Source organism: Ambystoma mexicanum, chromosome 2q (assembly GCF_040938575.1).
Source record: "Ambystoma mexicanum isolate Mex_15411 chromosome 2q, UKY_AmexF1_1, whole genome shotgun sequence".
Classification (NCBI taxonomy): domain Eukaryota; kingdom Metazoa; phylum Chordata; class Amphibia; order Caudata; family Ambystomatidae; genus Ambystoma; species Ambystoma mexicanum.
Window position 1 is genome coordinate 126,655,586 of NC_090924.1, and position 15,570 is coordinate 126,671,155.

Sequence of the window (15,570 nt, forward strand, 5' to 3'; positions counted from 1 at the left end):
AGGAATAGGCATTCTTGGCCTCGAATCCTAAGGGGGGTGCAAACGCTGAGGACAATTCCGTCAAATGCTCAAAGGACCGTGGCTCGTTGGTCTAGGGGTATGATTCTCGCTTTGGGTGCGAGAGGTCCCGGGTTCAAATCCCGGACGAGCCCAATCAAGGTGGTTAACTTGAGCTCCTTTTTTTTGTTTTTTCAATGTTATTTTCATTGGACAGACTCTCTGGTTTTCTCGGTAAGCAGTAGTCGATGAACAATTCACTTCCTGAACCTCTTTGCGTGCCATGTCCTTGCGACAAGCACTTTGTGTTCTCTGTTAGCTCTCAGTAACATTCCTTGATTTGCTTGTGAGTTTTGGCCGTCCGATCTCAAAGTGGAAATATGTCCTTCCCTCTGTACGCTGCATAGGCCCTCAGCTGGCATACTTGTATATGTGCGCATGCTTGATAGGACGTATGTTTTAGGCTGGATTGTGTGAGCTTCAGGCGCAAGGCATTTGATTAGTCTTTAAGCAGGTCCACTTGCACTGCCCTTTGCACCTGTTCTCCCAGTCCCTACAAAGGTGAGCAAGCAGCTGTTTCTGTAGTGTAGTGGTTATCACGTTCGCCTCACACGCGAAAGGTCCCCGGTTCGAGACCGGGCAGAAACACTCTCTGCTGGCATTTTACACAAAATAGTTTTTTTCCCCTTTTGTCACACACAAATGTAAAGTATGAACTTATTTGCGTTCCCATGGAAATAGCATATGCTCTCAAGAGCTTGAGAAATACACTGGGAAGGCAAGCATCCTCACATGTATTCTGTATATGGGGCCAATAAAAAAATGCACGCGCTTGCATTTTGTGTATGTAATGTTGCAGAGCACAGAGAGGATTTATTTTCCCTACTGCTGGGTATTTGGGTCTCTGGGATCACAGTTGGGTCCGCTCCGTCCTCTGAAATGGTCCATATTAGTTACATAGGTTAGTGTACCAAAGAAATAATACATTTTCATATACAGCTTCTTCATTTCTGTGTTCTGAGGGATTACCAGTTGTAAGAAATGCACTTGCCGGTACAGTGATTCCCTGGCTTTCTCTGGCCCGAGAAAGCTTTTCCTCTGAAGTGGGAACAGAAGTTGGACTGCTTCTGCTGAACTTCCTGAAAGCAGAGCTGGCGGGAGGAGGGACTTTTTGAGTGCTGGGAAAATTTGAGCTGGAAATTTGCATCGGCTGGACAGAGATTGCTTGGAGCAGCCAAAATATAATAACGGCCATGGCGCTCAAGTAAAGCAGAAAGCTTTTAGTATACACCTTTTGCACTCTTGTCAACGAAGCTGGGCTCTGTGAATGCTCACCCTACGCAAGAAAAGAGAACAGACTTTGCTGGTGACCTAAATATATCTCGCCTGATCGAGCACGATCGAGCTCTGAGTGAGCAGCTGTGCAATGGTCATCTTTACCAAAGGGGAGATGCTGCTTTTTCCAGTGTCACGCCCATGCTCTCAGGGCTGGAGGGAGGAGGGCTGCTTTTTGTTTTTACAGGCAAAAGGAAAGGCCCAGCCCTCAGAGCTTCTGCCAATGCAGATCCCAGCAGGTGCAAAATAAAGGCTCTCCCCCACCTTGCCAGCTGCAGATTGATCAGAAGACTGCTAGTCTAGTGTGTTGGGCCACTTTCTCTCTTCTGTGTATCGTCCCCTCTTATTACATAAACAGCATAAGAGGAATAAAGGAAGGAAGGAAGGAAGGAAGGAACAGTGTATCGCAAGCACCTTCCACCCTGATGTCAATGGGCCACCAACCTTCGGGATGAGGAGGAGACCTGTGAAGACAGTCAGAGCGTGCCGACTGGGGCATTCATTTGGCTCATACACCGACAAGGCTTTCAGCGGCAGGAACAAACTTCAGGAAAAGGCATTCTTGGCCTCGAATCCTAAGGGGGGTGCAAACGCTGAGGACAATTCCGTCAAATGCTCAAAGGACCGTGGCTCGTTGGTCTAGGGGTATGATTCTCGCTTTGGGTGCGAGAGGTCCCGGGTTCAAATCCCGGACGAGCCCAATCAAGGTGGTTAACTTGAGCTCCTTTTTTTTGTTTTTTCAATGTTATTTTCATTGGACAGACTCTCTGGTTTTCTCGGTAAGCAGTAGTCGATGAACAATTCACTTCCTGAACCTCTTTGCGTGCCATGTCCTTGCGACAAGCACTTTGTGTTCTCTGTTAGCTCTCAGTAACATTCCTTGATTTGCTTGTGAGTTTTGGCCGTCCGATCTCAAAGTGGAAATATGTCCTTCCCTCTGTACGCTGCATAGGCCCTCAGCTGGCATACTTGTATATGTGCGCATGCTTGATAGGACGTATGTTTTAGGCTGGATTGTGTGAGCTTCAGGCGCAAGGCATTTGATTAGTCTTTAAGCAGGTCCACTTGCACTGCCCTTTGCACCTGTTCTCCCAGTCCCTACAAAGGTGAGCAAGCAGCTGTTTCTGTAGTGTAGTGGTTATCACGTTCGCCTCACACGAGAAAGGTCCCCGGTTCGAGACCGGGCAGAAACACTCTCTGCTGGCATTTTACACAAAATAGTTTTTTTCCCCTTTTGTCACACACAAATGTAAAGTATGAACTTATTTGCGTTCCCATGGAAATAGCATATGCTCTCAAGAGCTTGAGAAATACACTGGGAAGGCAAGCATCCTCACATGTATTCTGTAAATGGGGCCAATAAAAAAATGCACGCGCTTGCATTTTGTGTATGTAATGTTGCAGAGCACAGAGAGGATTTATTTTCCCTACTGCTGGGTATTTGGGTCTCTGGGATCACAGTTGGGTCCGCTCCGTCCTCTGAAATGGTCCATATTAGTTACATAGGTTAGTGTACCAAAGAAATAATACATTTTCATATACAGCTTCTTCATTTCTGTGTTCTGAGGGATTACCAGTTGTAAGAAATGCACTTGCCGGTACAGTGATTCCCTGGCTTTCTCTGGCCCGAGAAAGCTTTTCCTCTGAAGTGGGAACAGAAGTTGGACTGCTTCTGCTGAACTTCCTGAAAGCAGAGCTGGCGGGAGGAGGGACTTTTTGAGTGCTGGGAAAATTTGAGCTGGAAATTTGCATCGGCTGGACAGAGATTGCTTGGAGCAGCCAAAATATAATAACGGCCATGGCGCTCAAGTAAAGCAGAAAGCTTTTAGTATACACCTTTTGCACTCTTGTCAACGAAGCTGGGCTCTGTGAATGCTCACCCTACGCAAGAAAAGAGAACAGACTTTGCTGGTGACCTAAATATATCTCGCCTGATCGAGCACGATCGAGCTCTGAGTGAGCAGCTGTGCAATGGTCATCTTTACCAAAGGGGAGATGCTGCTTTTTCCAGTGTCACGCCCATGCTCTCAGGGCTGGAGGGAGGAGGGCTGCTTTTTGTTTTTACAGGCAAAAGGAAAGGCCCAGCCCTCAGAGCTTCTGCCAATGCAGATCCCAGCAGGTGCAAAATAAAGGCTCTCCCCCACCTTGCCAGCTGCAGATTGATCAGAAGACTGCTAGTCTAGTGTGTTGGGCCACTTTCTCTCTTCTGTGTATCGTCCCCTCTTATTACATAAACAGCATAAGAGGAATAAAGGAAGGAAGGAAGGAAGGAAGGAACAGTGTATCGCAAGCACCTTCCACCCTGATGTCAATGGGCCACCAACCTTCGGGATGAGGAGGAGACCTGTGAAGACAGTCAGAGCGTGCCGACTGGGGCATTCATTTGGCTCATACACCGACAAGGCTTTCAGCGGCAGGAACAAACTTCAGGAATAGGCATTCTTGGCCTCGAATCCTAAGGGGGGTGCAAACGCTGAGGACAATTCCGTCAAATGCTCAAAGGACCGTGGCTCGTTGGTCTAGGGGTATGATTCTCGCTTTGGGTGCGAGAGGTCCTGGGTTCAAATCCCGGACGAGCCCAATCAAGGTGGTTAACTTGAGCTCCTTTTTTTTGTTTTTTCAATGTTATTTTCATTGGACAGACTCTCTGGATTTCTCGGTAAGCAGTAGTCGATGAACAATTCACTTCCTGAACCTCTTTGCGTGCCATGTCCTTGCGACAAGCACTTTGTGTTCTCTGTTAGCTCTCAGTAACATTCCTTGATTTGCTTGTGAGTTTTGGCCGTCCGATCTCAAAGTGGAAATATGTCCTTCCCTCTGTACGCTGCATAGGCCCTCAGCTGGCATACTTGTATATGTGCGCATGCTTGATAGGACGTATGTTTTAGGCTGGATTGTGTGAGCTTCAGGCGCAAGGCATTTGATTAGTCTTTAAGCAGGTCCACTTGCACTGCCCTTTGCACCTGTTCTCCCAGTCCCTACAAAGGTGAGCAAGCAGCTGTTTCTGTAGTGTAGTGGTTATCACGTTCGCCTCACACGACCGGGCAGAAACACTCTCTGCTGGCATTTTACACAAAATAGTTTTTTTCCCCTTTTGTCACACACAAATGTAAAGTATGAACTTATTTGCGTTCCCATGGAAATAGCATATGCTCTCAAGAGCTTGAGAAATACACTGGGAAGGCAAGCATCCTCACATGTATTCTGTATATGGGGCCAATAAAAAAATGCACGCGCTTGCATTTTGTGTATGTAATGTTGCAGAGCACAGAGAGGATTTATTTTCCCTACTGCTGGGTATTTGGGTCTCTGGGATCACAGTTGGGTCCGCTCCGTCCTCTGAAATGGTCCATATTAGTTACATAGGTTAGTGTACCAAAGAAATAATACATTTTCATATACAGCTTCTTCATTTCTGTGTTCTGAGGGATTACCAGTTGTAAGAAATGCACTTGCCGGTACAGTGATTCCCTGGCTTTCTCTGGCCCGAGAAAGCTTTTCCTCTGAAGTGGGAACAGAAGTTGGACTGCTTCTGCTGAACTTCCTGAAAGCAGAGCTGGCGGGAGGAGGGACTTTTTGAGTGCTGGGAAAATTTGAGCTGGAAATTTGCATCGGCTGGACAGAGATTGCTTGGAGCAGCCAAAATATAATAACGGCCATGGCGCTCAAGTAAAGCAGAAAGCTTTTAGTATACACCTTTTGCACTCTTGTCAACGAAGCTGGGCTCTGTGAATGCTCACCCTACGCAAGAAAAGAGAACAGACTTTGCTGGTGACCTAAACATATCTCGCCTGATCGAGCACGATCGAGCTCTGAGTGAGCAGCTGTGCAATGGTCATCTTTACCAAAGGGGAGATGCTGCTTTTTCCAGTGTCACGCCCATGCTCTCAGGGCTGGAGGGAGGAGGGCTGCTTTTTGTTTTTACAGGCAAAAGGAAAGGCCCAGCCCTCAGAGCTTCTGCCAATGCAGATCCCAGCAGGTGCAAAATAAAGGCTCTCCCCCACCTTGCCAGCTGCAGATTGATCAGAAGACTGTTAGTCTAGTGTGTTGGGCCACTTTCTCTCTTCTGTGTATCGTCCCCTCTTATTACATAAACAGCATAAGAGGAATAAAGGAAGGAAGGAAGGAAGGAAGGAACAGTGTATCGCAAGCACCTTCCACCCTGATGTCAATGGGCCACCAACCTTCGGGATGAGGAGGAGACCTGTGAAGACAGTCAGAGCGTGCCGACTGGGGCATTCATTTGGCTCATACACCGACAAGGCTTTCAGCGGCAGGAACAAACTTCAGGAATAGGCATTCTTGGCCTCGAATCCTAAGGGGGGTGCAAACGCTGAGGACAATTCCGTCAAATGCTCAAAGGACCGTGGCTCGTTGGTCTAGGGGTATGATTCTCGCTTTGGGTGCGAGAGGTCCCGGACGAGCCCAATCAAGGTGGTTAACTTGAGCTCCTTTTTTTTGTTTTTTCAATGTTATTTTCATTGGACAGACTCTCTGGATTTCTCGGTAAGCAGTAGTCGATGAACAATTCACTTCCTGAACCTCTTTGCGTGCCATGTCCTTGCGACAAGCACTTTGTGTTCTCTGTTAGCTCTCAGTAACATTCCTTGATTTGCTTGTGAGTTTTGGCCGTCCGATCTCAAAGTGGAAATATGTCCTTCCCTCTGTACGCTGCATAGGCCCTCAGCTGGCATACTTGTATATGTGCGCATGCTTGATAGGACGTATGTTTTAGGCTGGATTGTGTGAGCTTCAGGCGCAAGGCATTTGATTAGTCTTTAAGCAGGTCCACTTGCACTGCCCTTTGCACCTGTTCTCCCAGTCCCTACAAAGGTGAGCAAGCAGCTGTTTCTGTAGTGTAGTGGTTATCACGTTCGCCTCACACGCGAAAGGTCCCCGGTTCGAGACCGGGCAGAAACACTCTCTGCTGGCATTTTACACAAAATAGTTTTTTTCCCCTTTTGTCACACACAAATGTAAAGTATGAACTTATTTGCGTTCCCATGGAAATAGCATATGCTCTCAAGAGCTTGAGAAATACACTGGGAAGGCAAGCATCCTCACATGTATTCTGTATATGGGGCCAATAAAAAAATGCACGCGCTTGCATTTTGTGTATGTAATGTTGCAGAGCACAGAGAGGATTTATTTTCCCTACTGCTGGGTATTTGGGTCTCTGGGATCACAGTTGGGTCCGCTCCGTCCTCTGAAATGGTCCATATTAGTTACATAGGTTAGTGTACCAAAGAAATAATACATTTTCATATACAGCTTCTTCATTTCTGTGTTCTGAGGGATTACCAGTTGTAAGAAATGCACTTGCCGGTACAGTGATTCCCTGGCTTTCTCTGGCCCGAGAAAGCTTTTCCTCTGAAGTGGGAACAGAAGTTGGACTGCTTCTGCTGAACTTCCTGAAAGCAGAGCTGGCGGGAGGAGGGACTTTTTGAGTGCTGGGAAAATTTGAGCTGGAAATTTGCATCGGCTGGACAGAGATTGCTTGGAGCAGCCAAAATATAATAACGGCCATGGCGCTCAAGTAAAGCAGAAAGCTTTTAGTATACACCTTTTGCACTCTTGTCAACGAAGCTGGGCTCTGTGAATGCTCACCCTACGCAAGAAAAGAGAACAGACTTTGCTGGTGACCTAAATATATCTCGCCTGATCGAGCACGATCGAGCTCTGAGTGAGCAGCTGTGCAATGGTCATCTTTACCAAAGGGGAGATGCTGCTTTTTCCAGTGTCACGCCCATGCTCTCAGGGCTGGAGGGAGGAGGGCTGCTTTTTGTTTTTACAGGCAAAAGGAAAGGCCCAGCCCTCAGAGCTTCTGCCAATGCAGATCCCAGCAGGTGCAAAATAAAGGCTCTCCCCCACCTTGCCAGCTGCAGATTGATCAGAAGACTGCTAGTCTAGTGTGTTGGGCCACTTTCTCTCTTCTGTGTATCGTCCCCTCTTATTACATAAACAGCATAAGAGGAATAAAGGAAGGAAGGAAGGAAGGAAGGAAGGAAGGAAGGAACAGTGTATCGCAAGCACCTTCCACCCTGATGTCAATGGGCCACCAACCTTCGGGATGAGGAGGAGACCTGTGAAGACAGTCAGAGCGTGCCGACTGGGGCATTCATTTGGCTCATACACCGACAAGGCTTTCAGCGGCAGGAACAAACTTCAGGAATAGGCATTCTTGGCCTCGAATCCTAAGGGGGGTGCAAACGCTGAGGACAATTCCGTCAAATGCTCAAAGGACCGTGGCTCGTTGGTCTAGGGGTATGATTCTCGCTTTGGGTGCGAGAGGTCCCGGGTTCAAATCCCGGACGAGCCCAATCAAGGTGGTTAACTTGAGCTCCTTTTTTTTGTTTTTTCAATGTTATTTTCATTGGACAGACTCTCTGGTTTTCTCGGTAAGCAGTAGTCGATGAACAATTCACTTCCTGAACCTCTTTGCGTGCCATGTCCTTGCGACAAGCACTTTGTGTTCTCTGTTAGCTCTCAGTAACATTCCTTGATTTGCTTGTGAGTTTTGGCCGTCCGATCTCAAAGTGGAAATATGTCCTTCCCTCTGTACGCTGCATAGGCCCTCAGCTGGCATACTTGTATATGTGCGCATGCTTGATAGGACGTATGTTTTAGGCTGGATTGTGTGAGCTTCAGGCGCAAGGCATTTGATTAGTCTTTAAGCAGGTCCACTTGCACTGCCCTTTGCACCTGTTCTCCCAGTCCCTACAAAGGTGAGCAAGCAGCTGTTTCTGTAGTGTAGTGGTTATCACGTTCGCCTCACACGCGAAAGGTCCCCGGTTCGAGACCGGGCAGAAACACTCTCTGCTGGCATTTTACACAAAATAGTTTTTTTCCCCTTTTGTCACACACAAATGTAAAGTATGAACTTATTTGCGTTCCCATGGAAATAGCATATGCTCTCAAGAGCTTGAGAAATACACTGGGAAGGCAAGCATCCTCACATGTATTCTGTATATGGGGCCAATAAAAAAATGCATGCGCTTGCATTTTGTGTATGTAATGTTGCAGAGCACAGAGAGGATTTATTTTCCCTACTGCTGGGTATTTGGGTCTCTGGGATCACAGTTGGGTCCGCTCCGTCCTCTGAAATGGTCCATATTAGTTACATAGGTTAGTGTACCAAAGAAATAATACATTTTCATATACAGCTTCTTCATTTCTGTGTTCTGAGGGATTACCAGTTGTAAGAAATGCACTTGCCGGTACAGTGATTCCCTGGCTTTCTCTGGCCCGAGAAAGCTTTTCCTCTGAAGTGGGAACAGAAGTTGGACTGCTTCTGCTGAACTTCCTGAAAGCAGAGCTGGCGGGAGGAGGGACTTTTTGAGTGCTGGGAAAATTTGAGCTGGAAATTTGCATCGGCTGGACAGAGATTGCTTGGAGCAGCCAAAATATAATAACGGCCATGGCGCTCAAGTAAAGCAGAAAGCTTTTAGTATACACCTTTTGCACTCTTGTCAACGAAGCTGGGCTCTGTGAATGCTCACCCTACGCAAGAAAAGAGAACAGACTTTGCTGGTGACCTAAATATATCTCGCCTGATCGAGCACGATCGAGCTCTGAGTGAGCAGCTGTGCAATGGTCATCTTTACCAAAGGGGAGATGCTGCTTTTTCCAGTGTCACGCCCATGCTCTCAGGGCTGGAGGGAGGAGGGCTGCTTTTTGTTTTTACAGGCAAAAGGAAAGGCCCAGCCCTCAGAGCTTCTGCCAATGCAGATCCCAGCAGGTGCAAAATAAAGGCTCTCCCCCACCTTGCCAGCTGCAGATTGATCAGAAGACTGCTAGTCTAGTGTGTTGGGCCACTTTCTCTCTTCTGTGTATCGTCCCCTCTTATTACATAAACAGCATAAGAGGAATAAAGGAAGGAAGGAAGGAAGGAAGGAAGGAAGGAACAGTGTATCGCAAGCACCTTCCACCCTGATGTCAATTTGCCACCAACCTTCGGGATGAGGAGGAGACCTGTGAAGACAGTCAGAGCGTGCCGACTGGGGCATTCATTTGGCTCATACACCGACAAGGCTTTCAGCGGCAGGAACAAACTTCAGGAAAAGGCATTCTTGGCCTCGAATCCTAAGGGGGGTGCAAACGCTGAGGACAATTCCGTCAAATGCTCAAAGGACCGTGGCTCGTTGGTCTAGGGGTATGATTCTCGCTTTGGGTGCGAGAGGTCCCGGGTTCAAACCCCGGACGAGCCCAATCAAGGTGGTTAACTTGAGCTCCTTTTTTTTGTTTTTTCAATGTTATTTTCATTGGACAGACTCTCTGGTTTTCTCGGTAAGCAGTAGTCGATGAACAATTCACTTCCTGAACCTCTTTGCGTGCCATGTCCTTGCGACAAGCACTTTGTGTTCTCTGTTAGCTCTCAGTAACATTCCTTGATTTGCTTGTGAGTTTTGGCCGTCCGATCTCAAAGTGGAAATATGTCCTTCCCTCTGTACGCTGCATAGGCCCTCAGCTGGCATACTTGTATATGTGCGCATGCTTGATAGGACGTATGTTTTAGGCTGGATTGTGTGAGCTTCAGGCGCAAGGCATTTGATTAGTCTTTAAGCAGGTCCACTTGCACTGCCCTTTGCACCTGTTCTCCCAGTCCCTACAAAGGTGAGCAAGCAGCTGTTTCTGTAGTGTAGTGGTTATCACGGTCGCCTCACACGCGAAAGGTCCCCGGTTCGAGACCGGGCAGAAACACTCTCTGCTGGCATTTTACACAAAATAGTTTTTTTCCCCTTTTGTCACACACAAATGTAAAGTATGAACTTATTTGCGTTCTCATGGAAATAGCATATGCTCTCAAGAGCTTGAGAAATACACTGGGAAGGCAAGCATCCTCACATGTATTCTGTATATGGGGCCAATAAAAAAATGCACGCGCTTGCATTTTGTGTATGTAACGTTGCAGAGCACAGAGAGGATTTATTTTCCCTACTGCTGGGTATTTGGGTCTCTGGGATCACAGTTGGGTCCGCTCCGTCCTCTGAAATGGTCCATATTAGTTACATAGGTTAGTGTACCAAAGAAATAATACATTTTCATATACAGCTTCTTCATTTCTGTGTTCTGAGGGATTACCAGTTGTAAGAAATGCACTTGCCGGTACAGTGATTCCCTGGCTTTCTCTGGCCCGAGAAAGCTTTTCCTCTGAAGTGGGAACAGAAGTTGGACTGCTTCTGCTGAACTTCCTGAAAGCAGAGCTGGCGGGAGGAGGGACTTTTTGAGTGCTGGGAAAATTTGAGCTGGAAATTTGCATCGGCTGGACAGAGATTGCTTGGAGCAGCCAAAATATAATAACGGCCATGGCGCTCAAGTAAAGCAGAAAGCTTTTAGTATACACCTTTTGCACTCTTGTCAACGAAGCTGGGCTCTGTGAATGCTCACCCTACGCAAGAAAAGAGAACAGACTTTGCTGGTGACCTAAATATATCTCGCCTGATCGAGCACGATCGAGCTCTGAGTGAGCAGCTGTGCAATGGTCATCTTTACCAAAGGGGAGATGCTGCTTTTTCCAGTGTCACGCCCATGCTCTCAGGGCTGGAGGGAGGAGGGCTGCTTTTTGTTTTTACAGGCAAAAGGAAAGGCCCAGCCCTCAGAGCTTCTGCCAATGCAGATCCCAGCAGGTGCAAAATAAAGGCTCTCCCCCACCTTGCCAGCTGCAGATTGATCAGAAGACTGCTAGTCTAGTGTGTTGGGCCACTTTCTCTCTTCTGTGTATCGTCCCCTCTTATTACATAAACAGCATAAGAGGAATAAAGGAAGGAAGGAAGGAAGGAAGGAAGGAACAGTGTATCGCAAGCACCTTCCACCCTGATGTCAATGGGCCACCAACCTTCGGGATGAGGAGGAGACCTGTGAAGACAGTCAGAGCGTGCCGACTGGGGCATTCATTTGGCTCATACACCGACAAGGCTTTCAGCGGCAGGAACAAACTTCAGGAATAGGCATTCTTGGCCTCGAATCCTAAGGGGGGTGCAAACGCTGAGGACAATTCCGTCAAATGCTCAAAGGACCGTGGCTCGTTGGTCTAGGGGTATGGTTCTCGCTTTGGGTGCGAGAGGTCCCGGGTTCAAATCCCGGACGAGCCCAATCAAGGTGGTTAACTTGAGCTCCTTTTTTTTGTTTTTTCAATGTTATTTTCATTGGACAGACTCTCTGGTTTTCTCGGTAAGCAGTAGTCGATGAACAATTCACTTCCTGAACCTCTTTGCGTGCCATGTCCTTGCGACAAGCACTTTGTGTTCTCTGTTAGCTCTCAGTAACATTCCTTGATTTGCTTGTGAGTTTTGGCCGTCCGATCTCAAAGTGGAAATATGTCCTTCCCTCTGTACGCTGCATAGGCCCTCAGCTGGCATACTTGTATATGTGCGCATGCTTGATAGGACGTATGTTTTAGGCTGGATTGTGTGAGCTTCAGGCGCAAGGCATTTGATTAGTCTTTAAGCAGGTCCACTTGCACTGCCCTTTGCACCTGTTCTCCCAGTCCCTACAAACGTGAGCAAGCAGCTGTTTCTGTAGTGTAGTGGTTATCACGTTCGCCTCACACGAGAAAGGTCCCCGGTTCGAGACCGGGCAGAAACACTCTCTGCTGGCATTTTACACAAAATAGTTTTTTTCCCCTTTTGTCACACACAAATGTAAAGTATGAACTTATTTGCGTTCCCATGGAAATAGCATATGCTCTCAAGAGCTTGAGAAATACACTGGGAAGGCAAGCATCCTCACATGTATTCTGTAAATGGGGCCAATAAAAAAATGCACGCGCTTGCATTTTGTGTATGTAATGTTGCAGAGCACAGAGAGGATTTATTTTCCCTACTGCTGGGTATTTGGGTCTCTGGGATCACAGTTGGGTCCGCTCCGTCCTCTGAAATGGTCCATATTAGTTACATAGGTTAGTGTACCAAAGAAATAATACATTTTCATATACAGCTTCTTCATTTCTGTGTTCTGAGGGATTACCAGTTGTAAGAAATGCACTTGCCGGTACAGTGATTCCCTGGCTTTCTCTGGCCCGAGAAAGCTTTTCCTCTGAAGTGGGAACAGAAGTTGGACTGCTTCTGCTGAACTTCCTGAAAGCAGAGCTGGCGGGAGGAGGGACTTTTTGAGTGCTGGGAAAATTTGAGCTGGAAATTTGCATCGGCTGGACAGAGATTGCTTGGAGCAGCCAAAATATAATAACGGCCATGGCGCTCAAGTAAAGCAGAAAGCTTTTAGTATACACCTTTTGCACTCTTGTCAACGAAGCTGGGCTCTGTGAATGCTCACCCTACGCAAGAAAAGAGAACAGACTTTGCTGGTGACCTAAATATATCTCGCCTGATCGAGCACGATCGAGCTCTGAGTGAGCAGCTGTGCAATGGTCATCTTTACCAAAGGGGAGATGCTGCTTTTTCCAGTGTCACGCCCATGCTCTCAGGGCTGGAGGGAGGAGGGCTGCTTTTTGTTTTTACAGGCAAAAGGAAAGGCCCAGCCCTCAGAGCTTCTGCCAATGCAGATCCCAGCAGGTGCAAAATAAAGGCTCTCCCCCACCTTGCCAGCTGCAGATTGATCAGAAGACTGCTAGTCTAGTGTGTTGGGCCACTTTCTCTCTTCTGTGTATCGTCCCCTCTTATTACATAAACAGCATAAGAGGAATAAAGGAAGGAAGGAAGGAAGGAAGGAACAGTGTATCGCAAGCACCTTCCACCCTGATGTCAATGGGCCACCAACCTTCGGGATGAGGAGGAGACCTGTGAAGACAGTCAGAGCGTGCCGACTGGGGCATTCATTTGGCTCATACACCGACAAGGCTTTCAGCGGCAGGAACAAACTTCAGGAAAAGGCATTCTTGGCCTCGAATCCTAAGGGGGGTGCAAACGCTGAGGACAATTCCGTCAAATGCTCAAAGGACCGTGGCTCGTTGGTCTAGGGGTATGATTCTCGCTTTGGGTGCGAGAGGTCCCGGGTTCAAATCCCGGACGAGCCCAATCAAGGTGGTTAACTTGAGCTCCTTTTTTTTGTTTTTTCAATGTTATTTTCATTGGACAGACTCTCTGGTTTTCTCGGTAAGCAGTAGTCGATGAACAATTCACTTCCTGAACCTCTTTGCGTGCCATGTCCTTGCGACAAGCACTTTGTGTTCTCTGTTAGCTCTCAGTAACATTCCTTGATTTGCTTGTGAGTTTTGGCCGTCCGATCTCAAAGTGGAAATATGTCCTTCCCTCTGTACGCTGCATAGGCCCTCAGCTGGCATACTTGTATATGTGCGCATGCTTGATAGGACGTATGTTTTAGGCTGGATTGTGTGAGCTTCAGGCGCAAGGCATTTGATTAGTCTTTAAGCAGGTCCACTTGCACTGCCCTTTGCACCTGTTCTCCCAGTCCCTACAAAGGTGAGCAAGCAGCTGTTTCTGTAGTGTAGTGGTTATCACGGTCGCCTCACACGCGAAAGGTCCCCGGTTCGAGACCGGGCAGAAACACTCTCTGCTGGCATTTTACACAAAATAGTTTTTTTCCCCTTTTGTCACACACAAATGTAAAGTATGAACTTATTTGCGTTCTCATGGAAATAGCATATGCTCTCAAGAGCTTGAGAAATACACTGGGAAGGCAAGCATCCTCACATGTATTCTGTATATGGGGCCAATAAAAAAATGCACGCGCTTGCATTTTGTGTATGTAACGTTGCAGAGCACAGAGAGGATTTATTTTCCCTACTGCTGGGTATTTGGGTCTCTGGGATCACAGTTGGGTCCGCTCCGTCCTCTGAAATGGTCCATATTAGTTACATAGGTTAGTGTACCAAAGAAATAATACATTTTCATATACAGCTTCTTCATTTCTGTGTTCTGAGGGATTACCAGTTGTAAGAAATGCACTTGCCGGTACAGTGATTCCCTGGCTTTCTCTGGCCCGAGAAAGCTTTTCCTCTGAAGTGGGAACAGAAGTTGGACTGCTTCTGCTGAACTTCCTGAAAGCAGAGCTGGAGGGAGGAGGGACTTTTTGAGTGCTGGGAAAATTTGAGCTGGAAATTTGCATCGGCTGGACAGAGATTGCTTGGAGCAGCCAAAATATAATAACGGCCATGGCGCTCAAGTAAAGCAGAAAGCTTTTAGTATACACCTTTTGCACTCTTGTCAACGAAGCTGGGCTCTGTGAATGCTCACCCTACGCAAGAAAAGAGAACAGACTTTGCTGGTGACCTAAATATATCTCGCCTGATCGAGCACGATCGAGCTCTGAGTGAGCAGCTGTGCAATGGTCATCTTTACCAAAGGGGAGATGCTGCTTTTTCCAGTGTCACGCCCATGCTCTCAGGGCTGGAGGGAGGAGGGCTGCTTTTTGTTTTTACAGGCAAAAGGAAAGGCCCAGCCCTCAGAGCTTCTGCCAATGCAGATCCCAGCAGGTGCAAAATAAAGGCTCTCCCCCACCTTGCCAGCTGCAGATTGATCAGAAGACTGCTAGTCTAGTGTGTTGGGCCACTTTCTCTCTTCTGTGTATCGTCCCCTCTTATTACATAAACAGCATAAGAGGAATAAAGGAAGGAAGGAAGGAAGGAAGGAACAGTGTATCGCAAGCACCTTCCACCCTGATGTCAATGGGCCACCAACCTTCGGGATGAGGAGGAGACCTGTGAAGACAGTCAGAGCGTGCCGACTGGGGCATTCATTTGGCTCATACACCGACAAGGCTTTCAGCGGCAGGAACAAACTTCAGGAATAGGCATTCTTGGCCTCGAATCCTAAGGGGGGTGCAAACGCTGAGGACAATTCCGTCAAATGCTCAAAGGACCGTGGCTCGTTGGTCTAGGGGTATGGTTCTCGCTTTGGGTGCGAGAGGTCCCGGGTTCAAATCCCGGACGAGCCCAATCAAGGTGGTTAACTTGAGCTCCTTTTTTTTGTTTTTTCAATGTTATTTTCATTGGACAGACTCTCTGGTTTTCTCGGTAAGCAGTAGTCGATGAACAATTCACTTCCTGAACCTCTTTGCGTGCCATGTCCTTGCGACAAGCACTTTGTGTTCTCTGTTAGCTCTCAGTAACATTCCTTGATTTGCTTGTGAGTTTTGGCCGTCCGATCTCAAAGTGGAAATATGTCCTTCCCTCTGTACGCTGCATAGGCCCTCAGCTGGCATACTTGTATATGTGCGCATGCTTGATAGGACGTATGTTTTAGGCTGGATTGTGTGAGCTTCAGGCGCAAGGCATTTGATTAGTCTTTAAGCAGGTCCACTTGCACTGCCCTTTGCACCTGT

The 15,570-nt window shown here is 47.5% G+C and overlaps 11 non-coding genes across 11 annotated transcripts; all 11 read left to right on the forward strand.

Annotated features, from left to right (window-relative positions):
• Window positions 1-80: 80 nt before the first annotated feature.
• TRNAP-UGG (transfer RNA proline (anticodon UGG)) lies at window positions 81-152 on the forward strand. The gene has a single exon. It is a non-coding gene; the product is annotated as a tRNA-Pro (tRNA).
• A 420-nt stretch (window positions 153-572) lies between these two features.
• TRNAV-CAC (transfer RNA valine (anticodon CAC)) lies at window positions 573-645 on the forward strand. Its single transcript has one exon. It is a non-coding gene; the product is annotated as a tRNA-Val (tRNA).
• A 1,315-nt stretch (window positions 646-1,960) lies between these two features.
• Window positions 1,961-2,032, forward strand: TRNAP-UGG (transfer RNA proline (anticodon UGG)). Its single transcript has one exon. It is a non-coding gene; the product is annotated as a tRNA-Pro (tRNA).
• A 1,808-nt stretch (window positions 2,033-3,840) lies between these two features.
• Window positions 3,841-3,912, forward strand: TRNAP-UGG (transfer RNA proline (anticodon UGG)). Its single transcript has one exon. It is a non-coding gene; the product is annotated as a tRNA-Pro (tRNA).
• Window positions 3,913-6,179: 2,267 nt separating this feature from the next.
• TRNAV-CAC (transfer RNA valine (anticodon CAC)) lies at window positions 6,180-6,252 on the forward strand. The gene has a single exon. It is a non-coding gene; the product is annotated as a tRNA-Val (tRNA).
• Window positions 6,253-7,579: 1,327 nt separating this feature from the next.
• On the forward strand, window positions 7,580-7,651 carry TRNAP-UGG (transfer RNA proline (anticodon UGG)). Its single transcript has one exon. It is a non-coding gene; the product is annotated as a tRNA-Pro (tRNA).
• Window positions 7,652-8,071: 420 nt separating this feature from the next.
• TRNAV-CAC (transfer RNA valine (anticodon CAC)) lies at window positions 8,072-8,144 on the forward strand. The gene has a single exon. It is a non-coding gene; the product is annotated as a tRNA-Val (tRNA).
• A 1,323-nt stretch (window positions 8,145-9,467) lies between these two features.
• TRNAP-UGG (transfer RNA proline (anticodon UGG)) lies at window positions 9,468-9,539 on the forward strand. Its single transcript has one exon. It is a non-coding gene; the product is annotated as a tRNA-Pro (tRNA).
• Window positions 9,540-11,351: 1,812 nt separating this feature from the next.
• TRNAP-UGG (transfer RNA proline (anticodon UGG)) lies at window positions 11,352-11,423 on the forward strand. Its single transcript has one exon. It is a non-coding gene; the product is annotated as a tRNA-Pro (tRNA).
• Window positions 11,424-13,231: 1,808 nt separating this feature from the next.
• TRNAP-UGG (transfer RNA proline (anticodon UGG)) lies at window positions 13,232-13,303 on the forward strand. Its single transcript has one exon. It is a non-coding gene; the product is annotated as a tRNA-Pro (tRNA).
• A 1,808-nt stretch (window positions 13,304-15,111) lies between these two features.
• Window positions 15,112-15,183, forward strand: TRNAP-UGG (transfer RNA proline (anticodon UGG)). The gene has a single exon. It is a non-coding gene; the product is annotated as a tRNA-Pro (tRNA).
• Window positions 15,184-15,570: the final 387 nt, after the last annotated feature.